The sequence below is a fragment of the Chiloscyllium plagiosum genome, unplaced genomic scaffold (assembly GCF_037043375.1).
Source record: "Chiloscyllium plagiosum isolate Xiang-an unplaced genomic scaffold, Cpla_swu_hap1 HiC_scaffold_38, whole genome shotgun sequence".
In the NCBI taxonomy this organism is placed as follows: domain Eukaryota; kingdom Metazoa; phylum Chordata; class Chondrichthyes; order Orectolobiformes; family Hemiscylliidae; genus Chiloscyllium; species Chiloscyllium plagiosum.
The window spans coordinates 71,785,155-71,802,344 of NW_028270176.1; positions in this window are offsets into that span (position 1 = coordinate 71,785,155).

Below are 17,190 nucleotides of genomic sequence, written 5' to 3' on the forward strand. Positions count from 1 at the left end.
TTTGATGTGTTCATTAGCCGATGGATTGAGGTTAAAAACTGCGAGGTTATGCTGCTACTCTATCCAGCCCTGGTGAGACCACATTTAGAATATTGTGATTAGTTATAGGAAAGATGTGGAAGAGGTGAGGTTGCTGAGGAAATTTTTCAAGATGTTGTCTGGACTGGAGGGCATGTCCTGCAAAGAAAATTTGAGGGAGCTCGGGTGTTTTCCTCATTGTAACGAAGAGGAATGGAACGTGACTTGACAGCGGTATACAAGATGATGAGAGGCAAAGATAGAGTGGATAGCCAGAGACTTTCTCCCAAGGTGGAAATGGCTATCTCGAGGGGGTATGATTTTAAAGTAATTCGTGGACGGTTTAGGGGAGATGTCAGAGGTAAGTTCTTTACACAGAGAGTGGTGGGTGTGTGCAATGAACAGCCAACAGTTGTAGTACAATTAGCTCTATTAGGTATATTTAATTGGATAGGCACATGAATGATAGTATAATGAAAGATATGGAGGTGAGTCTGATCTTAGAGTCGGATAAAAAGTCAACAGAACGTCAACGGCCAAAGGGCCTGTACAGTGTTGCACTGTTCTATGTTTCCAGTTTCACCCAGCTTATGGATTCCCCTTAAATTGCTGAATGTGTGCGGGAGTGATGTGTGTGAGATCAGGAAGCTTTGGAGGGGAGTAAGGCCAAAACCTCCAGTTATGGTGTGCATTGTTACAGTCACCTGAAAGCCAGTACAATATGTGTGGTTACTTAGACTAGAGAGATTCCACCAAGTTCAGTTATTAATGTGATTTATGGATTGCTGTTTGCTGCTGGTTACTTCTCATACATTCTACTGTGTGACCCATGTAGTCATCTCTGACCATTCACAGATATGTACAATTTCATTTTGATACTGGAGAATGTGAAGGTGACATTTATTGGATACGGATTTAGAGGTTTCTTTGTGAGACACAAGGCACTGCAATAGATTTTCAACTTGTTAACGTCTTCACCCATGTCTGGTCCAGGATGCAGAAGTATGGAGTCCAGGAGACAGGTCAGGTTTCATCACCATTGGTAACTTGTATGGTGAGATTCTGGCTCTCCATGTCAACACGTCTGCTCTCTGGGCCAGGCTCTGACTGAAGATGAATTTCAAAACCTGGTTGCTGGTCAGCCATTAGCATTTAACCTGGACAATATTTACACCTGCACTGAGACCAGTGATATTCTTTTGGCGGGTTATCCCCCTGCCCAAGGAGGATTCCAACTTATTTGTTTTGAAATAATGTTTGACTGACTGGCCTGAACCATGTTAGAAGCTCCATGCACAGATTTTGGAAAAGGCCACTGAGTCTCTCTGTATCACAGGCAGCTGTAAGGTCCAATAGCACTGTAAATGATTTCAGATAAATTGGAAGCAATTTTCAGCGTAGCTTATTACTTTGATGCGAGGGAAGTTACTCTGATCTCACCTCTAATGACATTGGAAAATCAGTTAAAATGGTACAGAGCAAATGATCGAACACGGCTTATTTGAACAAGGTGTTGAGTTTACTGACACGAACAATATTCGGATGTTTGCTATATTTCATGAATTGGGCAACAATAAGATGAGAACGATAACCATTCAACTGAACTATAATATCTTAAATCAATTCTGTTAATTCTACATCTATGGAACTAAAATATAAACTCCTGTCAAAATTTCCTAACACAGAAATAAAGCATGTACATTTTATTTTATCAATAAAGAACACAACACTTGTGGTGATTAGAATTAGATATTCAATGTCAAGATTCAAAGCAATATTTTGCCAATCCAATATTTTTAAAGTGGTTGGCTTCTGAGTGATTACATGTTCAGAGTGAGCAGAAGATTGAACATACAAATAGAATGAGCGTTCTTATATATATATATCAATCAGTTTAATTTCTCACTGAAATGTGCGATCTTCTGCTATTTGCCAGCAATTTTAAAATGGCAATAATTCAACATGAACTGTAAATATTAAACTAAATAAATTATTTGTGTTATCAAATTTCAGTGAACAATAGCCTCAGGCTGTGTGGAGTTTGCATATTCTCCCCGTGTCTGCGTGGGTTTCCTCCGGGTGCTCTGGTTTCCTCCCACAGTCCAAAGATGTGCAGGGTCAGATGAATTGGCCATGCTGAATTGCCCGTAGTGTTAGGTAAGGGCCGAAGGGCCTGTTTCCACACTGTAATGCAATCTAACCTAATCTAATAATTTGAAAGCTTCCAATTTTTAGAATGAATGATATTTAATATGAAATGTGGAGAGTGAAAAAGACAACGAACATAATATTGTCTCAGAGAAACGTCAAAGCTTTCGAAAGGGTTTTGTGCCAAAGCAATGATATATTTATTTTAGCAATTAGAACAACACATGTAAATTATTCATGTTCTGAGTAATAATTAGACTTCATAATGAAGCTGACCTTGCATTACTTGCATTTTAAATGCTTATGCTGCACCAAATAATCAGATATTTGCGAGCATTTACAAGGTGAAATAATTGGATACTGACTTTTATTCACAACTGATACATAATAGAGTACAAAACTCTATTAGCCACAAAATACATGACCCCAACACTAATTTCTTGTGTATTGATAAGGAAGTACGGCATTCTGATTAATCTGCATATCCATCCTAGGACAGGCCAAACAGAGACAAGCCCAAGAATTCCTAGAAACATGGCATTCCAACCGGAACTCCATAAACAAACACATCAATTTCGATGCCATCTCCCACCCTCTGACGAAAAGGTCCGGAAATGACATCATCGACAGAGGAATTTACATGACCAACTCAAGGAAACCGAAACACTTAAATAGAAAGTGAGAGATAACGCCAGCACTTCACTGGAGGCTCACTTACTGAGACAGTCAATGGAACAAACCAGGAACTGCCATTAGCTATTGCTTCAGAATATATCAGTGTTCATGGCTGCCACCACATAGAATCATTGAATGAAAATGCAAGCCTGCACCACCAAGTGCATATCCAAAGGCTTTTTTTGAAAGTTTGTGAGATTATCTGCTCAATCACCCGCCGAGGGAATGCACTCCAGCCACATGTCACCAGGGGCAGAACGGTGGCTCAGTGGTTAGAACTCCGGCCTTCGAGCGCGGGGAACCAGGAATGATTCCAGCCTCGGGTGACAGCCTGTATGGATTTTGCACATTCTACCCGTGTCTGCATGGTTTCCTCTAGGTACTTCCGTTTCCTCCCACAATCCAAAGATGTGCAGTTTAGGTGAATTGGCCATGCTAAATTGCCCATTGTGTTCAGGGATGTCTAGGTCAGGGGTAAATAAAAGAGGAACCTGTTTGTGTGGGTTATTCTTTGGAGGGTCAGTGTGGATTTGTTGGGCCAAACAGCCTAGTTCCACACGGTCGGAATTTTATATTCTATGTCTGTGCCACCCTCTCAGTTCAAAACAGTCTCACAAATTCTCTCTCAATCCCCTGCCTTTCACTTTAAGCATGTATCCCTTTGTTTTTTATCCTTCGAGTAAGGTAAACAGCTGCCGTCTGTTCATCTTCTCCATTCCCCTTATGCTTTTGTACACCTGTACCAGGTTTCCTCCTCAACCTTCCCTGCTGCAATGAAAAAAGGAGTAAATTTAGCCCTCGCACTTCACAGTTTGAGTACACACTTGTCTTGTTAATTCAATAGTAGGAGCTGAAGTTTTTCACCTGCAGGATGGGCACTGACTCATTGCTTGAATCAGTGAATGTGATGATGATAAATATTCAATTAAATTCTACGTTATGAACAAACTGCAGGAGATCAAATCATATGCTCATGTCTACCTTGAATTGGAAGCAAATACATACTGTTTAAAAAAATCAAAAATGTTGAGATACCACACCAGGGAAAAAAAATGTCATCTGCATTTGATGGAGATGCAGAAATACAGAGTGAATGTGCAATCTGAACAAGAATCAAGTGATAGAAAATGAAGTACATCAAATCTTAATTTTCAATGGAACCAGATCCCAATTTGCCTGAACAGTAATATATTTCACCCAACCTCACATTTGCTAAAGCAAGTTTTTCCCAATCACTAATACTTCATTATCCATTCTACCTCCGCCTTCTTACTCTTTTTTTGCACTTCTACTTCTCTTGCAATACCCCTTCTGCTTCTACATACTCTTCCATTGATGATATCTCTTCACATCTTTCTTCTCCCACTCCCACTGTAAGTTACACCAGTTCCCTAGTTACTCCCATTTCCACTGGCCATTACTTTCCGTTTTTGCTTTCCAACTGGGGTGATGGGAACTGCTGGCTTCTATGCTGCTATTGGCCTTTAGTGGATGATGAGATTGAGGTGATAAATGTCCAATTGAAACAGATAATAGTGCGTGTCTGTCACTGTCCAATGCACCGTGAACATGGTGGTTCTGTTCCCCATAGAGAGTGAAACTTTATTTCTGTCTCTGTGTCAGAACGCTTAACCAAACAGCCTCATCGCAAATAGGACAAACCTCTCCTCAGAATCAGACGTCCAATCATCAGTTTTTCCTTAGACGTTGTGAGGATAGTGACCATATTGTTCAAATAAGCCGTGTTCGATCATTTGCTCTGTACCATTTTAACTGATTTTCCAATGTCATTAGAGGTGAGATCAGAGTAACTTCCCTCGCATCAAAGTAATATTTGACTCATGTAGCATCATTAACCGTCAGCAAACTGTGGTTAACGGGAATCAGAGGAAATTCTGTGCTGGTAATTTTCTCAATGAACAATGACGCCTTCCCTAGAGCTATTGGGAATGACAAATAAACTCTGCCTTTGTTACTGCGTTCCAAAACCATGGATGGATTTGTCTCACTAAGAACATCATTTGTTTTCACGGTTTGGTCGAAAGTCTCAGAAAACTAACACCTTGCTGGTTGAGTGTCACCCCAATGAAATCAGAGCATTACAATAAAATAACGATTACGATTATTTTCAATCAGTTACTTTCTGAGGACTGATTGTGCGATGTCACTGCCACTGAGATCAACATTTTCTCTGTCCACCAGCATCTCATCACATTGGCTCAAGGCTGCACCATTCCCAATTCTACTTCATTCTCCAGCTCATTCGCTGTGCTCGCCAGCTATATGAGGACTACAATGACTTAGAGAGGCCTACGAGGCTCTAGAACCGGCCATCCCACCCATGCCCTGCGCTCTGTGTCCATCCCCTTCCCCTCAGCCACCTCATGTCAAGTGTATTCACCATCCCGCCTAAACTTCCACGCTCTAATGCTGAATGCTCTGTATTCAGCAAAGGTCTCAGCTTTATCCCTCTGTACCCCCACTTTCATGAATTTCAGGAACGACATAATATTGAACTTCTCTTCCACCGTCTTCTCCTTGGTGTCCATTTCTTTGGACAAGAGTGCACTCACCACTCCACAGACCCTTCGCCCAGCTCCAACACTCTCCCTCAACCTGGACACATTCCTCTGGCGTTTACTTTGATTCAATCTGTACTTTGAGAACTTTCGATGTGACACTGGTTGTTTTAATTTCACTGCATCCCCCTCACCCTATCCCACCTATCACTCGCTTACCAGACTGTACGCTGTATGCTTCGATCCAACCCTGACTGTGTTATTCAGCCTGTGCCGATAAGGGTGGTGCTGCTGTAGTCTGGTGGACTCACTTCTCCATTTCAGAGGCTGAGTGCCAGCTCTCAGATACCTCCACATATCACCTGCTGTCCCATAACCCTGCCATGGCATATCAGGCCATTTTATTAACTAAATCTGACAACATTTCATATGGAGATTCCCACCCACTCGCCCCCAACTAAATTCCCGAAGCTGATAGTCCTCTGATAGCAGAGCTTGCTTTTATGTCTTCCTGAAAATCCACAAACAGAACTGCCTGGGCAGACCCATTGCTTCGGCCTGCTCATGCCATGCAGCGGGGGTGCATGGATACACACGTGGGCCCAAGTTATACCTGTTACTTCATGGGTACGCAGACCATTCCTTGTTCTAGTTCTTTCCAGTCCCCACCCACAACTGTTTCTCCGATACGTAGATGATATCTTAGCTGTTGGACAGAATTGGAAAAGTTCATTGTTTCCAATTTGTACTCCTCCCTCATTTTCACCTGGTCTATCTCTGACTGCTCCCTTTCTTTCCTCGACATCACTGCTTCTATTTCTGGGGATAAGCAGGTCACTGATATCCAGTATTAACCCAGCGACTCCCACAGCTACCTGGAGTATACACCCTCACACCCTGTTTCCTGCAAAGACTCCATTACATTCCCCTCAGTTCCTCCCTTTCAACCGCATTGCTTCTGATGATGTCAACTTCAAAAATGTGGCCTCTGAAATATCCACCTTCGTCCTCAACCGAGAATTCCCCAGCACTGTTGTCGACAGGGCCCTCAACCAGTTCTGACCCACCTCCTGCACTTCTACCCTCACCCTCTCTCCTCCCTCCTGCAACAGCGTTAATAGTTCCCCTTGTCCTTACCTACTATCCCACCAGCAGTCACATGCAGAAAATCATCAGTCTGCATTTTCCCACCTCCAGCGAGATGCCACCACCAGACACATGTTTGCCTCCTCTCCCTTTTCCGCCTTCTGAAGTGACCATTTCCTCCAGGACACCCTGGTCCGCTCGTTATTCACTGCCAACTCCTCCCCCCACCTCCCCCATCCCCCACCACAGGTCAACCTCATTTTCCCCTGCAGGAGGTGTTACACTTTCCCATTTACCTCCTCTCTCCTCACTAACCAAGGGCCCAAACATACCTCCCAGGTGAAGCAGCATCCTATCAACATTTCTCACAATCCAGTCTACTACATTCGCTGCTCACATTGTGGTCTGCTCTACATTGGGGAAACTAAAGGTGGACTGGGTGAACAGTTCACAGAATATCCAAGCTGTACCTATGCAAGAGAAGCTGAGTTTCCAGTTGCCTGCCAGTTTAATACCCCATCCTGTTCCCTGCCCAATATCCCTGTGGCAGGCTTGCTGCAGTGTTCCAGGACATTTCAATGCAAGCTGGAAGAACAACACCTCATTTTCCGCGGGCGGACCCTGCAGCCCTTCAGACTCAAAATAGTATTCAATAATTTTAGGGACTGAACTCCTCAATGCCCCCTTCCCATACCACCAGGCCTAGTAGTCACTTAGCCTCCCATTACTCACCGCTTATTTTAAGCTACTAACAGTCTCCACTAACAGCTATTCAGTCTTTTCTGTATATAAATCAAAAATTTCAGGGCTACCATCCATTCTGAGGAAGGGCCACTGAACTAGAAACTTTAATTCTGATTTCTCTGCACAGAGGCAGCTAGACTCGAAACGTCAGCTCTTTTCTCTCCTTACAGATGCTGCCAGACCTGCTGAGAATTTCCAGCATTTTCTCTTTTGGTTACAAATTACTTGAGATTCAACTCTGATAGCAGCTTTGTTTGTATCGTTCACATCAATCAATTTCTCACAGTTCAGAAAGAAAAAAAATCGATAGAGGGAAACTCAGCCGGTCTGGCACTCTCTGAGCAGAGATACACAGAATTAACCTTTGATTCCAATGTGGCTTTTTCAGAACAGTGTCACATCATATTCGATATGTTAACTTTGTTTCTCTCTGCAGATGCTTCCTCATCTGTTGCGCTTTTCCGTCATTTTTTATTTGTATTTCATGTATCCGTATCACTATATTTCATTTTCTTGACAGAGTTACGTGCTGAATTTGGTTATATATGGACAATGTAGTCCTTTCCTTTTCCTATTATCGTTGGTGTGTCTGTGACACCTGTGTTACGGCCGAAATCTATTTCTTCTTTAAGATTCAAAGGAAAAACAATATTTTTCTGAATATCCTGTAAATCTCAGGAACGCCACTTTGTTTGAAAAGACATTTCAGAGGCAGCTGAAATTTCATGAGATAATAGGAATAAATTATTGATGGTGGAGCACTCTGTGTCCTTCGTTGAACCGGCTTGTCTACCCCCTCTCTAAAGACTTTGATTACATAACACAGAATTATTTACAGCAAAAGTGGGGGAAACTCTGCCCATTGTCTCCTCCAGCTTGGAACGACTATATCTCTCCTTTTTGTCTCCTATACTGTCCAAATAGCCCTCCACATTTTGTTTTTAGTGTCTGCTTTTAATTTTAAGTATCCTGCCAGATATGGGCAATACGATCAAACTCAAATAAACAAAAAAACAGTACTTAGAGGGCAAGCTCAGCAGGTCTGGCAGTATCTGTGAAGAGAAATCAAAGTTAATGTTCTGGTCCAGTGATCCTAATCAATCTGTATTCCCAATGATTAAATGGTGTGTATATAAAATATAGTTCACTTTTTCACATTTAAAATGAACCTGTTCAGTTCACTTTGTCATTCAGGATTGCATCTCCCAAATGTTGGCTGTTTTCTTGTTGTGTATTAGATTTAATTCTGTCTGTCAGAAAGAGTGATGATGACTGGGGCATATCATTGTACTCCCCATGCAGTCTCCACAGCCACTATCCCCATTCTGTCCTATCTCCCAGCCAATGTCATGTTCATTCGAAGCTGACTCATTAATTCATAAGTCTTAATGAATAAGTTCATTGTAATTATCACTTTTGGTTTTGGACTGAGGCCAAACTGCATAAACAAATACGGTTTTACAGCAAATAAAACTGCATTTAGAAGTTTGTCAATTTGTCTAAATAAATTATTGAAGCATATTCCCTGAAGAAGTTCCAAAGTTGCCTTTATTAGAGTAATGTGAGGAACATTCAGAGAAGTCCACACTTCCTGTCAATATTCAGGACAAATGTGCCCAGTGACAGTGTGTTGGCTGGCGTTTGTTCCCATGGAGGAGAAAACAGCACAGTAACAACATCCTGGTTGTGTTTCTTTTGGGGGGGTGGAGGGATTTGGGGAGACATGGTTACAGCATAGTAAACGGACAACAAGGCAGAATCATCAAGCCTACGAAAAAATAACATCCATCATTCTCCCGCACAACTGACTTCACTAGAGCAATTGGTGATGGGAGATTTGACCAACAGCCAGCAATGTCAACATGTAGTCCAGTCCAGTCCAGTCATATTGTGAACTGAATGTGCTGGATTGAAAGCTGGGACTGGTTGCTCAGTGATTATGATTAATGTCAGTCTCCATGCAATGTAACTGTGTCACTGGAGGGTTTCCCTGTCCTATTGGTGAAGGGCTTCATTCAGTGCGCTATCGTCTGTAGTAGCAAATGCATCAATTCCAACAGCTGCGAGGACAGAGAGAGGACAGATCTGAATCTGAGAATAGCGGACTGGAACATTGCAACAATGGAGAGGAGGTTTTTCTTGAGTCTTTTCAAGATTTCTCCCTGTTGGGAATTTATACCATATCGGATATCAGTAGTGCTGATGATTATTCTGGGCGGGGTGGAGGGTGTGCTACTAACCTATTATCGCTGTTGTTGGTGTTCTCTACCTCTGTCCATTCATTAATCCCGCAAACAAGTTTGAACTTCGTTGCAATTTCTGTTATCTATATTTGTCAGAGAAAGAAACTATTGTCTACAGTTTCAATTGCAGTCTCCATTCATTACCCATAAATTGCAGACCACTCCCTCACAAACATCTGAGAACAAAACTGTGACAAACCTCGAGATCCCTTTTTTCCTGAACTGATTTATGTCTTCTGTTCTCTCTGTCACCAAACCTGTCCACTACCAGCTCCTAATGTCCATCTCTGCGTCAGTGCTGTTGCTGAACAATCCATTGCCTACACGTTGGTAAAATTCAGACCTAATGTGTCAAACTCTCTTCTGACCACTTTTCCGATTACAAATATTTCAAACATAAAATTGTTCTTATCTCGGAAGTTACTTCATGATTATGACAATATATGAATGTAGGAATGTCGCTGGATGTAATTCAGAAGCAAAGCTTATTAAACGAAATATATGTTTTCAAGTGATGTGTTTCAATTCCACCACAGCTGATGACAGAATTTCAATAAAACTGATAAGAATTGGAATAAAAGTGAATTTCACAAAGACAACCATAAAAGCAACATTTTGTCTGAAAACCTTCCTGTTTCACTGATCACCTTCGGTAAAGAAAACTAATGTTATTACCCGGTCTGGGTTAAGTGAGACTTCACACCCATGACAATGGGCTTTACTTTATATTGGCTTGTGGAATGGCCTCAGAGTCAGGGCAATTAGCGACGGTCACCAAATGCTGCCCTTGGCAGAGATGCCAACATCCCACGAAATAACAAAATTGAAGGTGAAGTCAAATAAAGGAAGTAGCTGAAAATCTGAAACTATTGAAAGAAATGCAAAGAAACGAACAGAAAATGCTAGGGAACTTTCCTGAACTGAAAGCAGCTGGAAAGGAGTGTGATAAATACCATTGACAGGGAAGTCTGCTTTGAAGGGAAGGAGGAATCAATAGAGAAAGAGGGATATAGAATAAAAAGAGGAAACAAAGAGAATGATGATCAGCTGGGCTGGAAATAAAATGTGAGATTAACATCATTTATTTTTCGCCATTCCCATCTTCCTGAATATCATGCCCATGTACATACAGGTATTCCCCGCTTTTCAAAAGTTCGCTTTGCACCACTTCCCTTCCCGAATGACCTACATTAGGGCCTTGTTACGCTAAGCAAAAGAAATCCGAAGAGGATTTTCACTTTTACGAAGAAAGGCGAAGCTTTTCCCACATAAATCAGTGCTACTGCACTTTACACCATATCAGCTAGCGGACGGTTTCTTGCAGATAGCGAGAGAAACCTGTGTTTGTCTAAGATCATGTTTTAAGCGATTTGATTACCCCTGTCAGTATTCCCTGCGTGTGGTCAGCTTCTTACATTTGTTAACGGGATATGGGTATCTCTGACTGGGCCAGCATTAGTTCATTTTCATAGTTGCCTTTGAGAAGACCTTGAGCCACTGCAGTCCACGTGATTGATCTGATTTGATTTGATTTATTTTAGTCAAATGTACAATGGAAAGGTTTGTTTTGCGAGTAATGCAGGCACATGATAGTAAACAAGAAAACAGAGATCGTGGGGTACTTACACACTGTGAGGCATACATGGTTACAGCTTCACAAGAGGTGAGCAAAGCAAAATCGACATTAGCAAGATTAATATTATTTGAAAAGTTAGAGATATCAATTCGTCAGTCTAATTATAGTAGGGAAGGATGTGTTCTTGAGCATGCTGGTCCAGGTTTTCAAGCCTCTGTGTCTCCTCCCTGTTGGAAGAGATTGTAGGAGATCATTACCGGTTTGGGAGAGATCTTTGATGTTGCCAGCCTTTCTGCGACAATGACAAGTATAAATGACGGAAGGTGGTCTTCCGTGATGGGCTGGGCTGTGCACACAACCGTCTGTAGTTTCTTATGGTCCTGGGCAGAGCAGTTACCATGTCAGACCATTATGCACGTGACTAGAATGCTTTCAATTGCCAGTGTACGGAACATTGCGAGACGGGTTGTTCCATAGAACATAGAACATAGAACATAGAAGAATACAGCGCAGTACAGGCCCTTCGGCCCTCGATGTTGCGCCGATCCAAGCCCACCTAACCGACACTAGCCCACTATCCTCCATATGCCTATCCAATGCCCGCTTAAATGCCCATAATGAGGGAGAGTCTACCACTGCTACTGGCAGGGCATTCCATGAACTCACGACTCGCTGAGTAAAGAACCTACCCCTAACATCTGACCTATACCTTCCAAAATAGTTAGATGTAACAACTGGCTGTTAAATGGATACCCATGTTTTGGGTGCTGTTTTGACAACAATCGAAATTTAACCGATAATTTTAAATTATGTCTTCGATATCAAAACCCAGTTGAGTTAATTGCATTGCCGGCATCGAACCAATGAGCCATCACCGGCTTCAAATGAATAGAGAAGCCATCACCATCACAACGATGGAGAAAGAGATAGATACGAAGGGAAGGAGAGAGAGAACACAGCGAGGGAAACATATGGACAGTCAGTCAAAGAGAGAACGGAAACAAAACAAGGAAACAAACCGTCACATGGAGAGGGAACAGGGAAGATAGTAGGTTCAGGGAAAGAAACAGAAGGCAGGGAAACGGAAAACAGAGGGAAACAGACAGGGAGAGAGACACAGGAAGAGACAAAGGATACGGGGAGCTGGGCATGTGGTCACAGGGTGCTGGTGCGTATGGGAGAAGCTGGGAGTGAGGAGCGGAGAGAGCTGGGAGTGAGCACTGGAGGGAGCTGGGGGGGGATGGAGGTGAGGATTTATTTTGAACTGTACCAAGATGTCTAGGCAGATCATAGTAAGCAAGGATGTAAAGAACGATGGCTGTAAAACATGTTTGAGAGGCGTATAGGTTATGCTGCACAGAGCATGCGCTAGGTGAGACCAACATGAACAAGATCAGCATTATCTGAGATTAGAGAGTCCATTCATCAGTCGAATAACAGCCAGGAAGAAGCCGTTACTGAACCAGTTGATCTGTGTTTTCAAGCTCCTGTATCTTTTAGCCTGATGGAAGAGGTCGTGGGAGATCTTAACAGGCATGTGATGGGTCTTTGGTCATGTTAGAACTAAGAACATTCCAGTACAACAGGCCATTCGTCGGTCAAACCCTGCGCTGATCCAGATCCTCTATCAAACAAGTCGCCTATTTTCTAAGGGTCTGTATCTCTTTGCTCCCTGCCCATTCATGTATCTTTCTGGAAACATCTTAAATGGAGCACCACTGGTCACAGTTCTCCATTTTGAGAAACTGCCTTCCCCTACTACGCTCTGTACCCAGTTGCCCAGCCAGTTCTTTATCCATGCAGCTAGCACACCATGGACCCCATGTGAGTTCACTTTCTCCATAACCATGGGAAAACTTATCAAACGCCTTCCTGAAGTCCATGTACATGACATCTACAGTTCCTCCCTCATCAATCAACTTTGTCACTTGCTCAAATAATTCGATTAAGTCGGTAAGACATGACCTTCCCTGCACATAACCATCTTGCCTTTCACTGATAAGACCATTTTCATCCAAATGAGAAAAGACCCTATCCCTCAGTTTCTTCTCTGGCAGCTCCCCTACTCCTGATGACAGGCTCACTGGTCGATAATTAACTGGATTTTTCATGCTACCCTTCTTAAACAACAACTTCCCAGTCCTCCGGGACCTCAGTCGTGTTACAGGATGCTACAAAAATATCTATTAATGCCCCAGCTATTTCCTGTCTCCCTTCCCTCAGTAATCTGCCATAGCGGTGGAGCTTCTCGTCAAAATGAAGAAGGTAGCTTACATAACGTGGAGGAAGCTAGGGTCAAGCTCAGCTCTACAGGATTACAGGCAGGGGAGGAAGGAGCTCAAAAATGGTCTGAGGAGAGCCAAGAGGGGGCACGAGAAAGGCTAGGCAGAACGGATTAGGGAGAACACAAAGGCATTTCACACTTGTGTGCGGAATAAGAGAATGGTCAAAGAAAGAGTAGCGTCGATCAGGGATAGCATAGGGAACTTCTGTGTGGAGTCTGAGGAGGTAGGGGTAGCCCTAAATGTGTTTTTTGCGTCTGTCTTTATGAAAGAAACGAACTTTGTAGTGAATGAAACCTTTGAAGATGAGGTGTGCATGCTGGAATGGATTTCGATAGAGGAAGCTGATGTGCTGAATATTTTCTCAAACATTAAGATTGAAAAGTCGCCAGGCCCGGACCAGATTTGTCCTCTGCTGCTTTGGGAAATGAGAAATGCAATTGCTTCGTCACTTGCAAAGATCTTTGCATCCTCACTCTCCACTGGACTCGTACCTGAGGACTGGAGGGAGGCAAATGTACTTCCTCCCTTCAAGAAAGGAAATAGGGAAATCCTGGCAATTATGGACCAGTACGTCTCACGCCTGTCGTCTGCAAGGTGTTAGAAACGATTCTGAGGGTTAGGATTTATGACCATCTGCAAGAGCATGGCTTGATTAAATGCAGTCAACACGGCTATGTGAGGGGCAGGAAACGTTGATGAGAGTCGAGCTGTGGATGTGGTGATTATCGACTTCAGCAAGGCATTTGATAAGGTTCCCCATGGTAGGCTCATACAGAAGGTCCGGAGGAATGGGATACAGGGGAACTTAGCTGTTTGGATACAGAATTAGCTAGCCAACAGAAGACAGCGAGTGGTAGTAGAAGGAAAATATTCTGCCTGGAAGTCAGTGGTGATTGGTGTTTCACTGGGCTCTGTCCTTGGGCCTCTACTATTTGTAATTTTTATTAATGACTTGGATGAGGGGATTGAAGGATGGGTCAGCAAGTTTGCAGATGACACAAAGGTTGGAGGTGTCGTTGACAGTACAGAGGGCTGTTCTAGGCTGCAGCGGGACATTGACAGGATGCAGAGATGGGCTGAGAGGTGACAGATGGAGTTCAACCTGGATAACTGCGAGTTGATGCATTTTGGAAGGTCGAATTTGAAAACTGAGTACAGGATTAAGGATAGAATTCTTGGCAGTGTGGAGGAGCAGATGGATGTTGGTGTGCAGGTACAGAGATCCCTTAAAATGGCCACCCAAGTGAACAGAGTTGTTAAGAAAGCATATGGTGTTTTGGCTTTCATTAACAGGGGGATTGAGTTTAAGAGTCCTGAGATCTTGTTGCAGCTCTATAAAACTTTGGTTAGACCGCATTTGGAATACTGCGTCCAGTTCTGATTATACAAGATAATGAGAGACATAGATAGAGTCGATAGACAGAGACTATTTCCCAGCGCAGAGATGGCTAACACGAGGGGTCATAGTTTTAAGCTGGTAGGAGGAAACTATAGAAGGGATGTCAGAGGCGGATTCTTTACACAGAGAGTTGTGAGAGCATGGAATGCGTTGTCAGCAGCAGTTGTGGAAGCAAGGTCATTGGCGACATTTAATAGACTGCTGGACATGCATATGGTCACAGAAATTTGAGGGTCCATACATGAGGATCAATGGTCGGCACAACATCGTGGGCTGAAGGGCCTGTTCTGTGCTGTACTGTTCTATGTTCTGTGTTCTAGATGTTGGCAGCCTTTCTGCGGCAACGAACCATGTAAATAGAGTTAATGGTTGGGAGATTGGCTGTGCACCCAACCTTCTGTAGTTTCTTGCTGTCCTGGGCAGAGCGTTGCTGTATGAAGCCGTGACGCACCTGGACAGGATGCTTTCAATGGTGTATCTGTCGAAGCAGTACATGCTGAATTTACTGAGCCTCCTGGGGAAGAAGAGGCGTTGTTGAACCTTCTTGACTGTCACACCTATGCAAGAAGACCAGGGAAGGCTGTCAGTTATCGTCACTCTGAGGGAGTTGATGCTCTGCACTTCCTCAGCCATTGATGTAGATGACGGTGTGTTCCTCTCCTTTCTTTCTGAACTCAATGATCAGTTCCTCACTATTGCCGAATTTGAGCGAGTGGTTATTATCATAACACCATGCCACTAAGCCCTCAACCTCCTTTCTGTATTCGGACTCATCATTGTTTCATATCTCTCCTGATTTGGTGATGTCATCAGCGAACTTGTAGCTGGCGTTGTTTAGAATTTGACAACACAGATGCGTGTGTACAGGGCGTACAGTAGGGGGTGAAGACAGAGATATGGGAGTAGAGGGAGTAGGGTATGGGGATGAGGACACAACCTTGGGAGTAGAGGGAGTAGGGTCGGGGGATGAGGACACAGCCATGGGAGTGCAGGGACTACAGTAGGGGGCTGAAGACACAACCATGAGAGTACAGGGAGTACAGTAGGAGGCTGAGGGCACAGCCGTGGGTGTACAGGGAGTACAGTCGGAGGCTGAGGGCACAGCCGTGGGTGTACAGGGAGTACAGTAGGGGGCTGAGGGCACAGCTGTGGATATGCAGGGAGTACTGCAGGGAGCTGAGGACACTGCTGTGGGTGCACGGAGAGTACAATAGGTGGCAGAGAACACATCGTCCAGGAGTTCCAGTGTTGAGTTGTATTGTGGAGAATGTGCAGATACGTATCTTCACAGATTGTCGCCTGTGTGTCAGAAACCAGGGTATCCAGTTGCAGAGGGTGGAGCCGTGATTAAGGTCACAGAAAATTGAGATAAGTCTGGAGGGGACAATGATGTTGAAGATGGAGCTGTAGTGAAAGACCAGGAGTCTGGTGTAGGCATCCCTGTTGTCCAGATGTTCCATGGATGAGGGCAGGGCAGGTTTCCGGCATCGGATGTGGACCCGTTACATCAGTCAGCACAATTTAGGACAGCAGGTCAGGCTAGGAGACTGAAGGTGGTGTGGGCCATAACCAGCGTCTCAAAGCACTTCATGTTTATTGAAGTCAGAGCCACTGGGCGGTAGTCATTAAGGAACGTTGAATGTAATTTCTCACTTACAATGATGAAGTGGGATTTCGGCTTCAGGAGGGAGAAGGCGAAGTTGTTTTTTAAATACCTCTGCGAGTTGGTCCTCACAACATCTGAGTGCTCAGCCAGGAACACTCTGCAGGTCTGTCACTTTTCTTGATTTGACCTGCAGCAAGACTGATCATGTCTGCCGTGGCGATAGCAGGCACAGGTACATCCGAGGCTGTCAGAGGCTCCTATGGCTGTGTCCTCATCCCCCGACCCTACTCCCTCTACTCCCAAGGTTGTGTCCTCATCCCCATACCCTACACCCATATCTCTGTCTTCACCCCCTACTGCACGCCCCGTACACACGCAGCTGTGTTGTCAAATTCCAAACAACGTGGCAGTCACACAGTTATTCACCATAGGCATTCCCTCCCCCAGCTCTCTCCATCATCATCAACACACAGTGATTTTGGTTGTTATGAGCAACACACAGTTAGTGTTGAGACAGAGTGACACCATTAGATTGGGATTGTGCGCCGTCAAGTCCTTTGTCACCATAACGCGGTTAATTCACAACAAAACGGGGGCAGGGTGTGCTCCTACTGGGTGTCAGTGGTGCAGTAAGTGAAGATTTTAAAGGTAAAATTCCAGTCAAGCCACTGCTTTAACCTGAATTGTGTAAACCATCTTGAGTGCTGCGTCTTTTCAATGGTGGACAGTCCTGAGGGAGTCAGGAAATGCCATCTACATGAACCACCTGAACAAACGACCTGAGGGCAGTTTTGTTACGTTTGGAGATGATACTGTGATGTTTGGATGGGCAGGCGATATTCGTGAAGTGGGGAGGCTGCATTAAAGCTTGGACAGTTTAGGGCTGTGGGC